Below are 18206 nucleotides of genomic sequence, written 5' to 3'. Positions count from 1 at the left end.
AAAACCAATATCTACAATCATTACTACACTTTTATTACCATCTGTTCGGCGAACTAGTGCACCTATACAAATCACCATTGTATTCGGTGTGTTGGGGACACAAGAGACTTTTTATTATTTGGTTGCAGGGTCGTTTGAGAGAGACCATATTCATCCTACACCTCCCATGGATTGATAAACCTTAGGTCATCCACTTGAGGGAAAATTTCTACTGTCCTACAAAACTCTGCGCTTGGAGGCCTAACACGTGTCTACAAGAATAAAGTTGCGTAGTAGACATCACACGTACACGCGTGTGTGCGAGGCGTTGCGCTCTAACTAAACCCGAGCGAGGCGTTGGGCTCTAACTGAACCCGAGCGCTTGAAGTAGCTACGTTACTGAACCCCGATTGACCCCTTGCTGTGAACCCGAGTGATTCTTTTGCTACTACTGCTAACTAAAGTCGATCGATGCTGCCTCTTGATGAACAATGACCGTTGTTGGGGGGGGTGGATGAACATTTGCCGGTGGGGGGGGTGTATGAACAGGATCCCGTGGTAGTAGAGGCTGTTGCCGCTGGATGAACAGGACCCCGATCGAGCCGGTTGGGGGTGGATGAACAAGACCCCGTGGAGGGCTGGATGAACAAGACGCCGTGGAGGGCTGGTTGAACAGTAGCCCATGGAGGGGTGGTTGAACAGGACCCATGGAGAGGGCTGGTTGAACAGTAGCCGGTGGAGGAGCGGTGGAGGCTGGATGAACAGGAGCCCGTGGATGAACAGTCACATGTGGAGGCTGGAGGAGGTCAACAGTGGATGAACAGTAGCTTGTGGAGGCTGGAGGAGGTCGACGGTGGAGATGAACAGTATCCCGTGGAGTCCCATTTTGCGGTACGCCACACCCCTCCCAATGAACAGTACCCCTTTCGTCCCTAGCGCTCCAACACAAGTCCGTTTCCTCCATTTTGTGGTACGCCACACCCCTCCCGATCAACAGGATCCCGTTTCGACCATAGGAGTTCCAAGAGAAGTCCATTTCCTCCATTTTGCGGTACGCCAGACCCCTCCCGATGAACAGGATCCCATTTCGACTGTGGCTGGTCGAACACAAGGCCATTTCCTCCGTTTTGTGGTACGCCAGGCCTCGTTTCGATTGGTTGTTCCGTCCAAGGTAGTTGGCTTCCGATGAACACGACGACTCAGTTTCTCTGTTCCGACCCAGCCATGTACACGAGCCCTGGCCGCATGTATGCGCGAGTAGGCATTCGAGACCCCGCCTGTATGTACGTACGTGGTCGTATGTTTTGGCGTGTGGCTGTATGTACGTGTACACAGTTTAGATGGGACAACCTAAACTGCTACGTGGGGGGCTCTACTATGACATGTGCCGCTACTTACTCGGCCACGGTTCATCGTTGCAGAGCGACCGATCGACCAGTATGTACGTACACGTTCGCGACAAGACAGACAACCATACGTACGCTTCGACCGGGTGGGTCCCAGCTGTCAGGGGGGAATCTTTTTTTGCCCGTAACAAGGACGCACTTCCTCGCATGCGAAGATGTAGCTAGTGGGTCCCCACAGTCAGGGGGAGAAAACATTATTTTTCAGGGTAAAAGGATGCAGTTGCATGCATGCGTCCATGGGCATGGTGCGTCCCCACTGTCAGCCTCACACGTACAGTCATCTTCCGATGACTCTCGCTTGTTGACCACGTTGACCACACTGTGCCGAGTGCACCAAGGCCGATGGACGATGGAGAGGCCCCATACTAGAACGACCCGGAGATGGGGAAGACGCGGCGGTGGAGTCGCAGATGGAGAGGAGTGGAAAACTTGACTGGTTCAGGTGCGCGGCAGCACTGCCGCGGTGCCGCCCATGGGAGACAGGAGCAAGAACAGAGGTTGAAGAAGGAGTACGACTGTTGGATTAGCATCCAACGGTCCAGCTGCTAGAATCATTTGTTGATTAAGTTGACAAAGCCCTGCGTACACGTCCGCTTAGTAGGCCCACAAGTCAGCCACCAAATCTAACGGGTCCCAGCTGTCAACAGGAGGAATAGTTTTTTTGCATAACAAGGAGGCACTTCCTTCTGTGCGAAGATACAGCCGGTGGGTCCCGAAAACATTTTTTTCAGCTTAATAAGGAGGAACTTTCCTTGCGTGCGATTGTTGAGGAAATTGTTAACTAGTAACTGCTCGGTTGGCTGGCGAGTAGGGGATTAATAGGCTAATCGGCAAGTTAATCGGCCATTTAATCAATTAATCAGATGATTTATCAGTTTATCGGCTACTCCGTGACCCTATGAGTAGGGATTAATCGGCAAGTTAACTGGTTAATCGGATGAATTCTTGAACAGGGCATGCGACCATGGACCTCCTAGGTCTCGGCCGTCAGGCTCTCCACATACAGTCCTCTTCCGATGACTCTCGTTTGTTGACCACGCCGCGCCGAGCGCAGCGAGGCGGTGGACGACAGCGAGGCCTGGGATGGGAACGACCCCGAGATGGGAAGACGCGGCAGTGGAGTCGCATATTGAGAGGAGTACAAGGGTTATAACTAGTTCTGGTGCGGCGTGGGGCTGTAGTCGGTGGAGAATAACAGGAGGTGTGGAGGGGTGGAGGGATAGCCTGGCCAGCGGTGGGGTAGCACTTCGCAGCAATGCGTGCTAAGCAGAGCCGCTAGCCGCCGGAGGCCGTACCAGGCGGTCCTGATGACACTGGAGGAAGAAGACGAGAGATTGAAGGTGCATGCCGGCCGTTGGATATAAATCCAATGGCTGATGATGTCATAATCATTTGTTGACCAAGTTGACATTGCCTTGCGTAGGCTTTGACCTATTGGCCCACATGTTAGCCTGCAAAAATGTGGCACATATTTAACCCATGTTTTCTAGAATTTACAGTCCATTTGCGTCAATGCGACCCATTTAATATTTTCTAAGAAATCCCAGCCCATTTGCACTTTCTTGAAATACACGAATTAGCTGGGCTTGTTCTATATATAATGTTAGGTTATAAGGAGCAATTAATATAAAAAAATAAACCGGAGAGACAAATTTTTATATATAAAATTGACAAATTAGCGAGTTATTGCTCAAAACAAAAATGAGCGCGTTATTATTACATTGGTCCTTAAAATCTTTGCAAGCTTTTGTACGCAATCACCAGGATTTTCCTTGCCTGTGAGTGAAAAACAACCAGGATTTTCCTGGCCAACTTCTGTTAAACATTTACTTCTATAAGTTAATAACACGTGGGATGTTTTTATAATGTATATATAAGTCTATATACATATATGATAATAGTAATAATATAAATATATATAATGTGGTTAGAAGGGAAAACATAAATTGAACACAACATTATTATTCTTATATATAGATAAATAGAACATAGATCTGTGTTTTATTAAAAAAATACATTGAGCTGCCGATCTTTAAGAAAAATTAAAACCTACGTTGGGAGGCCCATAGGCCGGTATGGACCTCAAAAAAAAGTTGAAACCACTGTCTCCGTATGTCGTGGGCTATGCATGTTAAAAAACAAAACCTAGGCCTACCTGATACTTGTTCGTCCTCTGGAAAAAAATGATACCAGCTAGATCCCCGATACCCCTTTCCCGCAACAAAAAAAAAAGAAAGATCCCCGATACGCCTGAAAAAAAGCTCCCCGATGACAGTCATCGTTGAAAATTTATTTCATTTATTGACTAAGGTTGACAAACCCGTGGGCCCCAACGTCAGTATACAATTAGGAAGAAGTTTTTCTCCAATGGGGCACTTGCTTGCATACGGCTTGGACCTAGTGGGTCCCCACTGTTAGTCTCCCGGTGTACAGTCCTCTCTGGATTCCTCTTGTTTGTTGAGCATGTTGACAATGGCATACGGCGGTGCCATGGAGAGCGCACACGGACGGGAAAGAACCAGAGCCGGGGAAGACGCCTTCATTCTTTCGAACATACCACACTAGGCCGGTGGCTGCAACCCTCTCACCCAAAAGCTGTACTGCCCGGGTTCGATTCCAACTGGTGTAGTTGAAAAATATCTAACACTTGCCAAAATTCGTCCCTAGTTTACCCAGTTTTTCGCACACTCAACATTGTCTTGCTATTCCCAGTTTAGAAAAAACATTGTCTTGCCATTTGGAAAATAGCATATCTTTTTGACTTTGCATCATATGAAGATGTGCTATACATGAATGTTGATGAGCATGATGTTAACTTGTTAATTCCATTTTTTACCATGAATAAAATTTCCAACATTCTGTTATCCATGTTTGAAAAGTTCCTGTTGATTTAAATGCTCTGCCTCTAAAACATGCAGTTTCTTATCTGAAAATCACTTGGACAAGCAGCCATCACCGGTGTTGGATTTGACGCCGCGCTTCTTCAATCCCCCGATAGGCGCAAGGGGGAAATAAACTTCTGTCTCGTGCTGCCGGTTGGGGAATGGAGCAAATTGGATTAAAGAGGGGGCCGGCGGTGCGACTGAAGAAGCACATCAGACGCGATTTTTTTCTTCAGTGGATGGCTCTCGATGGCGTTTTTTTACTTGCCTCTGCACCATACAACTTGTATTTTTAGCCTCCCAGTCCATGGTGGACCAGCAGCCCATTTGCTGGGCAGGCCAACCTACAGAAACCAGCACTCAATTTTTCATCAAGCCCCAAAAAGAACATAGTACTATATTTGTTTTGAGGCCAAATACATTACGGCAGGGGTTGAGCGGGGGAGGGGGAAGACAGAGCAAAAAGATTAAAAAGAGCTGATGCGCCGTTGCTACCCTAACAAAGCAGGCACAATTCTTCTCGGGAAGAAGGTGTGCCATTGACACCCACACATCACAAATCCCACAGTAGACATACTAACAAGTGCACACACAAGTACAACAGAAAATGTAAACATTCATATCAAACTCGGGTTCACAGGACACATTCATATTCATAGCCAACATTCACAATCAACAACTCAAAAGATTCATATATACACAAGTTCAGCATGTCTATGCATCCAAATGATGATTGATAGATCACACGACAATATTCATAGATAATTCACAAAAATATTCAGATATACACATGTTCAATATGTTTATGCATCCAAATGATTGAGATCACAACCAATATCATCCATGGACGAACTTTAATTACCTAGGGTATAGACTGGTAAATGGTGTTCAGCCGGAGGTACTTTCTGCTAAAATTAATGCTTGTACGAGTAAACTTTCGAGTACATAAGAGGCAACACAGACAATCCGAACTTTGCTTGTAGGTTTATCCTCAAATAGCGGCCTCGTGGCAAGGGAGGTTTGAGCAACTTGGCCACTACTTTCATCCAACTAGTTTACTAGCTTATCTTGGCCCTGTACCTTGCCAAAATTCTACATTGCAGACAAGAAAGGAGGCGGTTGAGAAAATGAACCACCCAAATTTTTTGTGCAGTTCAACTGAAATGGAGCATCCCTGGCATGCAGACTGATTAAGTTCCAGATGAATATACGCGTCAACCAACTTGTCTGGAATCTTTAGACTCCATGCCATACAATTTGCTACCATACGTGCCGATAACCAAAAGGCACAAGTTGGGACCAAAGACTGTACTGCGTTTTTCTGGGCTATGCGCCAAGCAATATTTTTGGCGTTCACTCTCCTAATACTTGGAGTTTGACAATTGGTTTATACTCGAATGAATATAGACACTTCTTCTTGTCAACATCGATGCTTGTCCGAGTGAACTTTGGAGTAGATAGCAACAACATAAGTATCTGTCCACCTGATCTTTTTGTGCAGTTCTATTGAAATCGCCCAATGTAATGATTTGCCTGCGAGTTCAGGCTCCAAGTTACTCCTTTATGAAATCAGCAAATTGTAGCACAATACCAAATTACCAATACATATGACAAGCACAATAATCAGGATAAAGACCAGTACCAACCTATGTGAGGTAGCATATCAATTACTATTTCCTTTGACTGGAAGCCGAGATAAGCGAAGCGACTGACAGCAAAGGAAGCAAGCAAGCCGAGATAAGCGACTGACAGGAAAGGAAGGAAGCAGTCGAGGCAATGAAGCACCCTAAGTTTTTGTGCTGTTCCACCAAAATCGAGCATCCCTATTGGCACATATATTGAGAGAGTGAGATTACTGTAATAGTGGGACAAGTTGATGAAACATGCACTAACAAATAGAAGCACCCTCATTATCTTAGTGGGTAATGTTAGCAACATAGTAGTCTCGCTTAAAGAGAAGTATTAGTTTATTTAACCAGTGCCAATTAGCTCAACACTCAAAGCATTGCCATGTATCACAGGTTGCAAGACTTTAACGTGCAAAGATAAAGGAGTTTCTCATGACAGTAGCATGATACAAATAGAGATGCCAACAAACTAATATGGATGAAGGCCTTAGGCCGGTACCAACCTGAGCAAAAAACCTCATTCATGTAGTCCCAGAAGAGATGATAAAGCACTCTCTGGAATCACTCAATAGTATATATTTTTGAGCACTTCAAATGTATGGTTGAAATCACTCTTGTTTACCAGTGCTCAGATTATATCGAAAGATTATCAAGAACTTCCAGCAGAGTTAAAGCACTGGCTGGGATATAGTTCATTGTATTGTCTTGTGTAGTTCCACTAAAATGTATTATTGGCACAACATGATCCCTTCCATCTTGCAATATAGGCCGTCTGATTTATATCTGATGGATAGGAAGGAAACTATGGCAATTTTGCAAAAAGGTACCCACAACCCTCTCCACATTTGCAAATAAGGCATTCCCGCGTTCATCCTTTTCTCTCACAAGATAAACTACTCATACACAAATGCATATTGATATTACATGCAACGCACGAGCATCTTGCTAGTATTCCAAGTAAATTAAGACTATGTAACACCCCGGACACACCCGCCAGTGGTCGTTACTCCTGGCGGGTGTGTCCGGGGCATTACAATTTGGTAACAGAGCCTTCCCCGACCTTAGGAGCCCCCTGCTTGATCGAATTGTTGGCGTTGTTGAGTCTAGAAAAATGTTTTGAGTCATCTAGGATTATATATATATATCAGAGAGTTTAGGAATTCTTTTTACTCCCCAGTCCCTTCATCGCTCTGGCGAGGCATCCTGACATAGAGTTTTGACTCTTTTCTTCTCAAATTTCACTAATTTTTTTTCTTAGGATCACGCGGGTATCTTGGAATCATTCCGATGGTTTTGTGACAAGAACATTGTTCTTGGTGCCTCCTGTCATTTAGGGGTTGTGGCAGTGTCCCAGGGAGTTGAGCTCCGAGGTGTTGTCATCACGATTTTATCGTTGCAGTTCTGGAATACCTGAGATTAGTTTCGCCAACATCGAAAATCTCTTTTATGCAGTTGTTGGTGAGATAACCTCGATGCCACCTAGTACTGGGGCGGGAGTTCGGGAGTATTGCCATAACTCGTATAACAGATGCTTTTCGAAGGTTGAGGTAAACGATTTCCGAAGGTTTCTTGGTTATGTGTTGAAGGATGGATACGGCTGGATGTAGGATTTGCTAGCTTTGGGTGAGATATTATGCTTCCCCTGTATCCCCAACACCTGATTGCATAACCGGAAAGTTTTGGGAGTTCATAAGTGGGAATTCAAGTAGCTCTTAGGATATCTTTCCGACAGATGTATGATATGAAATTGGGGTTCGACGTCTAGTGGTCTGCCTATCCACGGTCGGTTTTACAGTGGTCTCATTGTGTCTTAAAGAGTCCTTGGCTATGCTAACTCGGGGACGCTTCGTATGTCATGTGCACTGCCTTGTACATGATGGTGCTGTACGATCGAGCCCGTGTAGGCCCCACCACGAAAACTTTGAATGAAATCTCTATCATATGTTTGTTCCGGCTTATTCTACAAGCCAATCCTTTGTTTTTGTTTTGAGTTGTGGTATTCGAGTTGCTTCGAAGTCAAATGTTGATTCCATACCTTCTCTAAACGGTGTTCTCATGCTCCGATGTGAATACCAAACCTTCATGATAATCGAGACTGTCATGTCAATCCTTTTCAACCGGTGTGTTTCTCTTCAAGTGGATCCGATCATTTCAATATCAGCAAGATCCATTACTAGTTCTTCTCAATGGTGTTGTCTTCATCCGTTCCAAGTTGACTTTGTTTTTTCCCCCCCCCCCCCCCTTTTTTTTTTCAAGGATTCAGATTTCTTAATCAAGTATCCATCTTTTTGATGCGAGGCCTTTTCATTCCTTTTTCGTCAATATCCTTATCCGGTGATTCTCATGAATTTTCTAACGGAGCTTCAAGTTCGTCACTCTTCACTCGTTTTCTTCTCCGGTGGAACCAATTCAAGCTTTCGGTGTTGATCATATCTTTTTCCTCGTTTCAAATACCTTCTCATGCCGGTGCACCTTATATTCATTCACTTCTCGATATTTAATTGTTCCGGAGTGCTCAAGATATCTCGAAGATTCGTGTTTTCATTCCTAATATGTTCAAGTTATTTCGAGGTTCTTTTCTTTTTCAAGCCATTTATATCAACCAGTGCAATCTCTCTTCAAAAATCGTTCAACGATGTATCTTTTCAGTGGGCCCTAACCCACAGGTCTTTTTCCAGGATCTTACCCGACTCTTCTAATTCTCCTGGAGATATCTTTAAAATTCTTTTCGAAGTTTGACGTAAAAATGAACTGTCATCAGTCAAATGCTTTTATCCAAGATCTTTCAAATTCTTTTCATCATTGGATCAACTTTTCTATTCTTCATTCCTTTGTGCCTCTACAATTTTTGTTGGTGTTTCTCGTCGTCATTCTCAGGTTTTGAGGACCGAAGAAGACTTTTCCTCCATATCTATCCGTTCTCTCAGAGATTCATGATTGTAGCTTGTTGCCATCCTCTCATAGTTATTTTCGATTGTGGGAATTCTTTTCACCTATCCGGAGCTATTCAAGAGTCTTCTCAGTTTGATTATCCGGAGTTCAACATTTCAGGATCATTCATATTTAGTTTTCAGCTCTCGTTATCCAAAAATCATACCGATGCATCATTCAAGTATATTCTCTAATCAGCCCGTGATCTTTTGTTCTCGTGGATCTAATTTCCCTCAAGTATTTTCATTCGTTCTCTAATTCCTTTCCGGTGATTTATCCCTTTACTTCATTCTTTGTCAATGCTTACGGTGGTTCGTTCAAGATTTTTCTTCTTTCTTATCATATCAATTCATTCGTTGTTTCCTAATTATACCGGTGGTTCGTCGAAGACCTTCTTAAGTTTGCGCCATATCTATCTTCATCCTTTCCATGAGAATAAGTACTGTGCCAAATCCATTGTTTGTCATCAATTTAATTGATGAAGGATAAGCATAATGTAATTCTTAGTCTTGTTTCATCGAGTTTATTCAATTCCTTATTCTGGAGGTGCATCATATCACATTCTTGGTTCGAGATGATTTATCTTTTCTTTTCCCGGAGTTCCTAGCTCTCGCAATTACATCACCAAGGAGATTCATTTAAATCATTGCAAGGCTTCAACCTTATTCTTTTCATCCTCCATTTCGATTAATCATTTCTTTTATTACCGGAGTTCTCATGAAGGCTCTACAAGATGGTTCATCAAGGATTTAATTCTTTCTCGAAGTGTTCATCGAGATTCTTTTCAGAGGAGCTCAAGTATTCTTTATCTTGCATTTTAAAGTGCAATTCTTTCAACCGTATCATTTGAGGTGGTATTATGTCATTCTTGATAATTTGAGTTCATGTCTCATGATTCACATGTTGTTAAGAATGAGGTATTTTAAATCCATCAATCTCATCATTGGAGTTATATTGGGTTATATTTCATCGAAAGCCTTCCCTGAGGATTGTTGCTATCATGGTGTTTATAATTGACCCAAGTTCTTCATCTATCCTCCCGGCGAAATAGCTTTCTCGTCTCCTTGTTCATACCAATCCAATTCTTTTCCGTGAGTGGCAGGTTGTCACCTCATAATTTGAGATGTATTCCATAAGACCATATCAAGTTTATTCTTTTCGTTGTTGGTTTTCCAACAACTCCGTTCTAGCATTTGTTGTAAGCGTGCTCTCACAAGATCTTGTTTCCCTTCGTTCATTCCATTCCATTCTTTCTTTTGTTGGCATTGTGATGTTGCTCTCTTCAACCCATCTTCTTGTTCTGTCAGGATCGTGTTCTTTTCTTGGTTTATCCATTTAACAGGAGTGTTGTGTCCCTTTGCTCAAGCTCTTTCATTTTATCAAGTCTTTCATCTCTTTTCAACCGGAGTGCTATTTCAGATCTTTCTTACCCCTTCTTCCATTCATTCAATAGTTACGGAGGCAGTGTTTTGTGATTTCATCAAGTATCTTCTCATCTTATCAAGTTATTATTCAGTTCCTTTTTCTTTTCAACGGAGTGCTCTCCGAATTTGTTCTTCCTTGTTCCTCGTTCCTAACGGAGTGTTTTTCAACTTCGATCACCTCCATGGTTTTATTCCTTTCATTTTGCTCAACCTTTTCAAGGTTCTTTGGTCTCACTCATTTGTCAAAGGAGCAACTTAGTTTTACCTCTTTTCTTTCTCTTCTGTTTGCCCTCTGGTGCCATTCTAGATCTCGGGACGAGATCCTCTCGTAGTGGTGGAGTGTTGTAACGCCCCGAGACTGATGTGCCAGGTGTCCTCCAGTTATTCGCTGTTGTTTGCCTTGTCATTGCTTGCGTGTCATGCATTGCATATCATGTCATCATGTGCATTTCATTTGCATACATGTTCGTCTCACGCATCCGAGCATTTTCCCCGTTGTCCGTTTTCCAATCTGGCGCTCCTATGTCACCCGGCGTTTGTTTCTACCTCTTTTCGTGTGCGGGTGTTAAACATTTTCGGATTGGACCGAGACTTGTCATGCGGCCTTGGTTTACTACCGGTAGACCGCCTGTCAAGTTTCGTGCCATTTGGACTCCGTTTGATACTCCAACGGTTAACCGAGGGACCGAAAAGACCTCGTGCATGTTGCAGCCCAACACCCTTACAAAGTGGCCCAAAACCCACCTAAACCTCCTCCATCATCTCGGTCGTTCGATCACGATCGCGTGGCCGAAAAACGCACCTCATTTGGACTCTCCTAGCTCCCTCTACCTATATATATGTGGCTCCCCCCGAAATTTCACGGTCAAACCCTAGCGTCTTCCTCCTCGCGCTGCCGGACATGTCCTTCCCGCGCCGGACATGTCCGCCGGAAACCTCACTCCAGCCAATCACGTTGTGCCACATCAGCACTGCCGCCTCCCTTCTCCAATCGCGCTTCGCCACGTCGTCTCAGCCGCCGTCTCCACCGCGCGAGGCCCGCAGAGCCCGCAGCCGGCCCGCGGGGCCCATCCGCTGCCGCCGCCCGAGCCCACGGGAGCCCGGATCTGCGCCGCCCGGGCCTCCCCTGCACCGCCGCTTCGCGCCTCGCCGCCGGCCGCCGCCGCGCGTCTACCCCGCCGCCTTCGCCGGATCTTCCGCCACCGTCCGCGCCGGCGAGCTGCTCCGCCGTCCTCCGGCCACCGCGCCCTACCGCCTAGCCTGCCCCGCCGCCTCGGGAGACAGCGCAGCCGCCCGCGCCCGCCTGAGCCGCCGCGCCCCACGCCGACGACGCACTCCGTGGCCGCCGCCATCCTTCGCCGGCGACCGCACCGCCCGGTGCCAGCGCCTCCCCGCTGCTGATCCGTCTCCCCTCGGCCGGATCCGGTCCGATCCGGTCCGGGCCCGCCTCCTCCATCGTCCTCCCCCACTCCGGCGTCAAACCCCGGTGAACTCCGGCCGCCGCTGCGAATTTCCGGCGACATATTCTGGCGAACCTCGAACTACGTGCAAGTCAACCCTAGATCTGATTTGAGAGGGTAATTTTTCGTCTAAATCCTTTTTCCTGTAATTTTTTTGCATATTCATCGCATCATAACTTTGCATCCATGGCTCCGACTCGTGCGTGTAGCATATCAAAATGTTCGTCTCGACGAGTACATCATTTCATCTCATTGCATCATTTTCATTTGAGCTCATCTTGATGCCCGAAATGCTATTGGAAGAGGGCTATGTGAGGAATTTGTCAGATCTGTTTCAGCAAATGGCATTTTGTCATTTTTGCCATGATTAATGTCTGCATGCTATGATCCTGAGCTCTACATGTGTTTTGTTATATGCCATGCCATCTTTTCAGGGGTGTATGCCATGTATTTTTGTGATATTTGTGGTGACTAGCACAAGCTTGCAAAGTAGCGTAATCGGTAATGCTGATTTCAGGGACTTAGAATTTCACTAAGTCCTTGTTCTGTTTTCGTTGTTATGCCATATGTTCATGTTGTTTCCTAGTGATCCGTGCCTCTTTTGAGGATGATCCATAAGGATGTTTTGTTAACATTGTGGTGCTCTATCCATCCATGTCTTTGTGAGGACCCGTTCGTCTACGTCCGTTTGTCTTCTTCATGGACTCGTTCTTCTTCCTTGCGAGATTTCAGGCAAGATGACCATACCCTTGATATCACTTCTATCTTTGCTTGCTAGATGCTCGCTCTTTTGCTATGCCTATGCTGCGATACCTACCACTTGCTTATCATGCCTCCCATATTGTTAAGCCAAGCCTCTAACCCACCTTATCCTAGCACTCCGTTGTTTGGCTATGTTACCGCTTTGCTCAACCCCTCTTATAACGTTGTTAGTTGCAGGTGAAGATTGGAGCTTGTTCCATGTTGGAACAAGGATATTTGTTGGGATATCACAATATCTCTTATTTAATTAATGCATCTATATACTTGGTAAAGGGTGGAAGGCTCGGCCTTATGCCTAGTGTTTTGTTCCACTCTTGCCGCCCTAGTTCCGTCATATCGGTGTTATGTTTCCGGATTTTGCGTTCCTTACGCGGTTGGGTTATAATGGGAACCCCTTGACAGTTCGCCTTAAATAAAACTCCTCCAGCAAGGCCCAACATTGGTTTTACCATTTGCCACCTAGCCTTTTCTTTCCCTTGGGTCGGCCAGCTCAAGGGTCATCTTATTTTAACCCCCCCGGGCCAGTGCTTCTCTAAGTGTTGGTCCAACTGAGCGATGTCCGAGGCTACCAGGGGCAACTTTGGGCTGGCTTACCCGACGTCTGGCTCATCCGGTGTGCCCTGAGAACGAGATATGTGCAGCTCCTATCGGGATTTGTCGGCACATCTGGGTGGCTTTGCTGGTCTTGTTTTACCATTGTCGAAATGTCTTGTAACCGGGATTCCGAGCCTGATCGGGTCTTCCCGCTAGAAGGAATATTCTTCGTTGACCGTGAGAGCTTGTGATGGGCTAAGTTGGGACACCCCTGCAGGGATTTGAACTTTTGAAAGCCGTGCCCGTGGTTATGGGCAGATGGGAATTTGTTAATGTCCGGTTGTAGAAAACCTGAAGTTGACCTTAATTAAAATACATCAACCGTGTGTGCAACCGTGATGGTCTCTTTCCGATGGTGTTCGGGAAGTGAACACGGTGTTGGAGTTATGCTTGACGTAGGTTGTTCTAGGATCACTTCTTGATCATAGTTGTTCGACCGTGCTTTTGCCTTCTCTTCTCGCTCTCTTTTTCTTCTTCTTCTTCTTCTTCTTCTTCTTCTTCTTCTTCTTCTTCTTCTTCTTCTTCTCCTTCTTCTTCTTCTCCTTCTTCTTCTTCTTCTTCTCCTTCTCCTTCTCCTTCTCCTTCTCCTTCTTATCCTTCTCCTTCTCCTTATCCTTCTTCTTCTTCTTCTTCTTCTTCTTCTTCTTCTTCTTCTTCTTCTTCTTCTTCTTCTTCTTCTTCTTCTTCTTCTTCTTCTTCTTCTTCTTCTTCTTCTTCATGCTCTATTTCTCTTTCTCCTCACCAGTTGGTGAAACCAAGTACATGATTGGCCTTCTATTTCAGAATTCGTTTTGTGAGTGAGGGAGTACAAGTGTACTAGTAAACAATAGCATTATTTTCTTATGGCAGTCGCAAAATAGAGATGAACACATGCATTAAATATCATTCTTACCTAAAGGAACGTTATGGTGCCAATATGGATGATGAGGATTGGAACACAAATCTCCCTTTGTGCAGTTCCACCAAAATGAACCAACTATTCCATTCTGACATTCCAGTTAAACAACACAAAAGTCATTTCTTTTAAGAAGTGTTTTGTGCAGTGCACCAAAAGGTCACAACAGCAACCAGGTGAAATGGATATCCCTGTTTGCACAAAAAGCTACAGAGGAAACAGTCAGAGTCTCAAACAATTATAGGAAAAAACATTTGGCTAAACTTTTCATGGCTTATAACAGTGGCATGGCTTCATTTTACCAGGGGCATTAGATTAAGAACAACTAAATATTTGGTATAAGGGCATGGGACAGTGGGTGCACCAGCAGTCTAGCACCATGTACCTAAACCGGGGCATAAAGTGGTGATTCAGAGTTTGTTGCCCCGAGAAACAAACATCCAAGAAACATATCTGGGTTGGTCCCATTTTTGTTCACTCTAGCCACCTACTCCTATGTGTGGATAGCAAATCTAGTCCTGGTCATACCACTGTGTACATCGTTTCCCCTATATTTCCCTTTTCGACCAAGAGACCGGTTGGATGACCAGTTTGTACTACTTTCACCCCCTTTCCTTCCTGTCTGTACCAAGTCTGATGTACATACTAAATCCCCCCTTTATTTCTTGTTTGAACCAAGTACAAGATTCGACTCCATGAAGTAGCTTTACCTCTAACAATAGAAGAAAAAATATGTGACATTGGACCATCCGATCGAGACAGGCTGAGAGGTAGAAAATGATGCACATGCAGCGACGTAGCGAGCTGGGGAAGTAGAGCTAGGGTGGTTTCGAAGCAAGATATACCTGAAGGTCGCCGGGATGTGGATAGGTGGGCAGCGGGAGGCCGGATCCGCCCACACTAGGGCAACAACGAAGGGATCGGAGGACCTCCTGCTCGGCGCTCGGCCAGAGATAACGATGCGGCCAACAGCGGGTCTCCTCCCTCGCAGTCAATGACGGCCTAAATGCTGCCCCTCCTCCCCTTCACCAGCGAAGGGGGATACGTCTGAATCTGTAACCAGCGGTGAGGATAGAAAGATAGTGTTACCACCGCTATCTTGTTTAGATCTGGAGAGGATGAGAGTGTGTGAATAGAGCAACCCTAGCAAGGAAGTGCGGTGGCTCCAGCCTATATATATAGACATAGTGGGGTAGTTTTCCTTTCAAAACAATCGTTTAAAATTGTGTACGTGCCAGGTCACCGTTTTTTTGAGTTGTTGATTGTTTTTTGACATAGCTACCCGCTTATTCCAAGTGGTGTTACGGTGTGCCAGGTCGCACATTGTATCGTTCAAGTTTGGTACAAGACCCTCCATTAAATGAACAACCACCGCCTCGTAAAATTTGTGAACAAGCCCACGGCTAAAATTATCAGAAACGTGGGCTGCCCCAACATGCATTATTATTTATATTTTCTATGTGGGAGTATCCTCAAAACAAAATGTGAGAGTACAATATTTATTGGGCCCCTTTGTAACTGGTGCTAAATTTTGACCAAAGATTTAACTAACATAATGTTAGTGCATGTTAACAAAAATTATATCGTTTGATTTGTATTTGAACATAGTTTTCAATGATGTAATTTTTTGTGACATGCATGAACATTTGGTTAGTTAAATTTATAGTCAAAATTTGGCAAGGTGCATTAAATCAACACATGCAAGTATCAAAGGAAAGTCACGTCATGCATGCATGCGTTGTAATTAATGCATCGATAAACGCAAATTATTGAAATATATCGTATGATGCCCTCTCCCTCGCGGACTGAGCTCCGGTGCCTTAACTTCACCCGCCTTTGGCTATATGACCAGTGGGCCACCCACCTGTTGGGCCCACCTGTCATGGACACAAAGGCAGGATCAGTAAGTCAATGAAGCTGTGTCCCTCCCTCGCCCATGAGCGTGGTGGCTAGTAGGACTAGGAGAAACTTTCGCTACACTCTCTCCCTCCCGCACGCGGTGGACATGCAATAGTTCATTCGGCGTCAGATGGCCAGAAGCATACTGTAGTAGTACTCCACTGCAGTAGTACTCCATCATTGTTTGACTTCCCGAAGAGGTGAAGAGCCAAGCGCAGCCTGGATGCTCGTATGGCAGTTTCATGAGTAGTCTAGGATAGCGTGTATCATGCCTCTAAGACTACCCACAGTGGGAGTAACATAGGTAGTAACATCACACATATCTAGATAAAATGGATGATGTGGCAAGTAATAAATGAAGAAAGAGAGGCATGTGGTAACATAGCTAGTTACTAGTACTAGTTGTATGAGTAACATCACACATATCATGGCAAGATGAGTCTATAGCCTAATAAATGAAGTGTTGCATGTTACCACACATATGTTACTCTCCACTATAGAGGTAGTAACATAGAGTAGTAACATGGGCATGTTACTACTCTACGTTACTACCCATTGTGGCTAGTCTAAGCTTAAAATTGTTGGGGCCGGCTCCATGCTATGAGGCCGTCTCGAAACATTTTTTTGATTAAAATAATCTTCTGGCCCTACCTGTCATCCTGGTGATTGTAGTTTGCACGCTCATCTGGTCAAGATGAGAATATATATTTTAATTTGTGGTGGGGTAAATGTTAGAGGTTGCAGCAAATATATTGTACACTGGGGGTCTTTTAGCCAAGTTTAGAGGCAAGCATGTGGGGCCAGGTCTATGATGTGTCATGTCAACTCGTACAACAAGGAGAAGCTTGATTTTACTACTACACACCTTCTCCCTCGCCCATGCGCGGTGGCTCACAGACGAGGACATGCTTTTGCTTATACTACAACAAGCTATCCCTCCTGTACGCAGTGGATGGACATGCAGCAGTGGATTCGATACTATAGTAGTAGTAGTAGCAGTAGTAGTAGTAGTAGTAACATCATTGTTCGTCTTCTCAAAGAGGCGAAGAGCCAAGCGCAACCCGAACGTGGAAGTTGCGAATGCTCGCGTGGCAGTCTTTGTGTAGGGGTGGGGCGTGGTGCAGAGCCTTGGAGCACGCATATAGCCAGGCTCTTGCATGAGACAAAATTGCTATGTGAGCCCAGTATTGTAGTACTACTTGCTATTATAGCCCTGTAAACCAGAAAGGAGTACAGTATTTGCCTTTCTAGAGATTTCAACAAGTGACTAGACTACACCCTAAATGAGTGGAGTACATATGGAGCAAAATGAGTGAATCTACACCGTAAATAAATACGTAGTTCTCACGTTTTCCTCTCCGCCTTGGTCGCGGTGCACAATATTCAGTACGTATATGACTAGCCACTCTATCTACATGCGGGACATCAAAGCATCCGGGCCAGCATGCCATCCACCAAATCACAGCGAGGTGCTACAGTCGAGACTCACCGGTCACCCCGGTGTGGCCATCATGACCTGCCATATCACAAAACCCACACCTTTACCAGCAGTGGTAAAGTGGCCTCGAAGTTGGACTGGACGAAGCAACCATCATTTCACTGGAACGCCCGTTGAATCCCTTTCTCCCCTTTCTTGAAGAACTAGCAAGATTCCCGTGCGTTGCACGGAACATCAAGATCTTGTGGGAGAAAAGGATGAACGAGGGAAGGCCTTATCTGCAAATGTGGAGAGGAGTGTGGGTAAATTGTCATAGTTTCCTTCCTATCCGTTAGATATAGATTGGACGACCTATATTGCAGGATGGCAGGCACACCATCATCACCAACTCTGCTTTTTATAAGAGTAGAGAGTAGAGAAAACCTCAGGCTACTCACTTCTGCCATTTTTCTTCTGTACCGATGAAGGAAAGGTGGGCGAATCAGTAATGCTACTATATTTTCATTTCAAGAATCTTATTTTTTGCGAAGCACCGACCGATTCTCACATCCTATTCTTTTCTCGTTTTCATTGCGATTGTGGTTTCCTTTAGATTGCTTTTTGTTTGGCAGTTCATTGATGGATCCTGGAGCACTAGGAAAAGAGTTGCCGAGGGACGACCCACTAGAGACTGATAACCCACAAGTATAGGGGATCGCAACAACTTTCGAGGGTAGAGTATTCAACACAAATTTATTGATTCGACACAAGGGGAGCCAAAGAATATTCTCAAGTATTAGCAGCTGAGTTGTCAATTCAACCACACCTGGAAACTTAGTATCTGCAGCAGAGTGTTTAGTAGCAAAGTAATATGATAGTGGTGGTAGCAGCAACAAAAGTAAAGACATCAAAAGTAATGTTTTTGGTAT

The sequence above is a fragment of the Triticum urartu genome, chromosome 6, assembly GCF_003073215.2.
Source record: "Triticum urartu cultivar G1812 chromosome 6, Tu2.1, whole genome shotgun sequence".
NCBI classification, from domain to species: domain Eukaryota; kingdom Viridiplantae; phylum Streptophyta; class Magnoliopsida; order Poales; family Poaceae; genus Triticum; species Triticum urartu.
The sequence above is the reverse complement of the archived record's forward strand: the minus strand, read 5'-3'. Positions refer to the sequence as shown.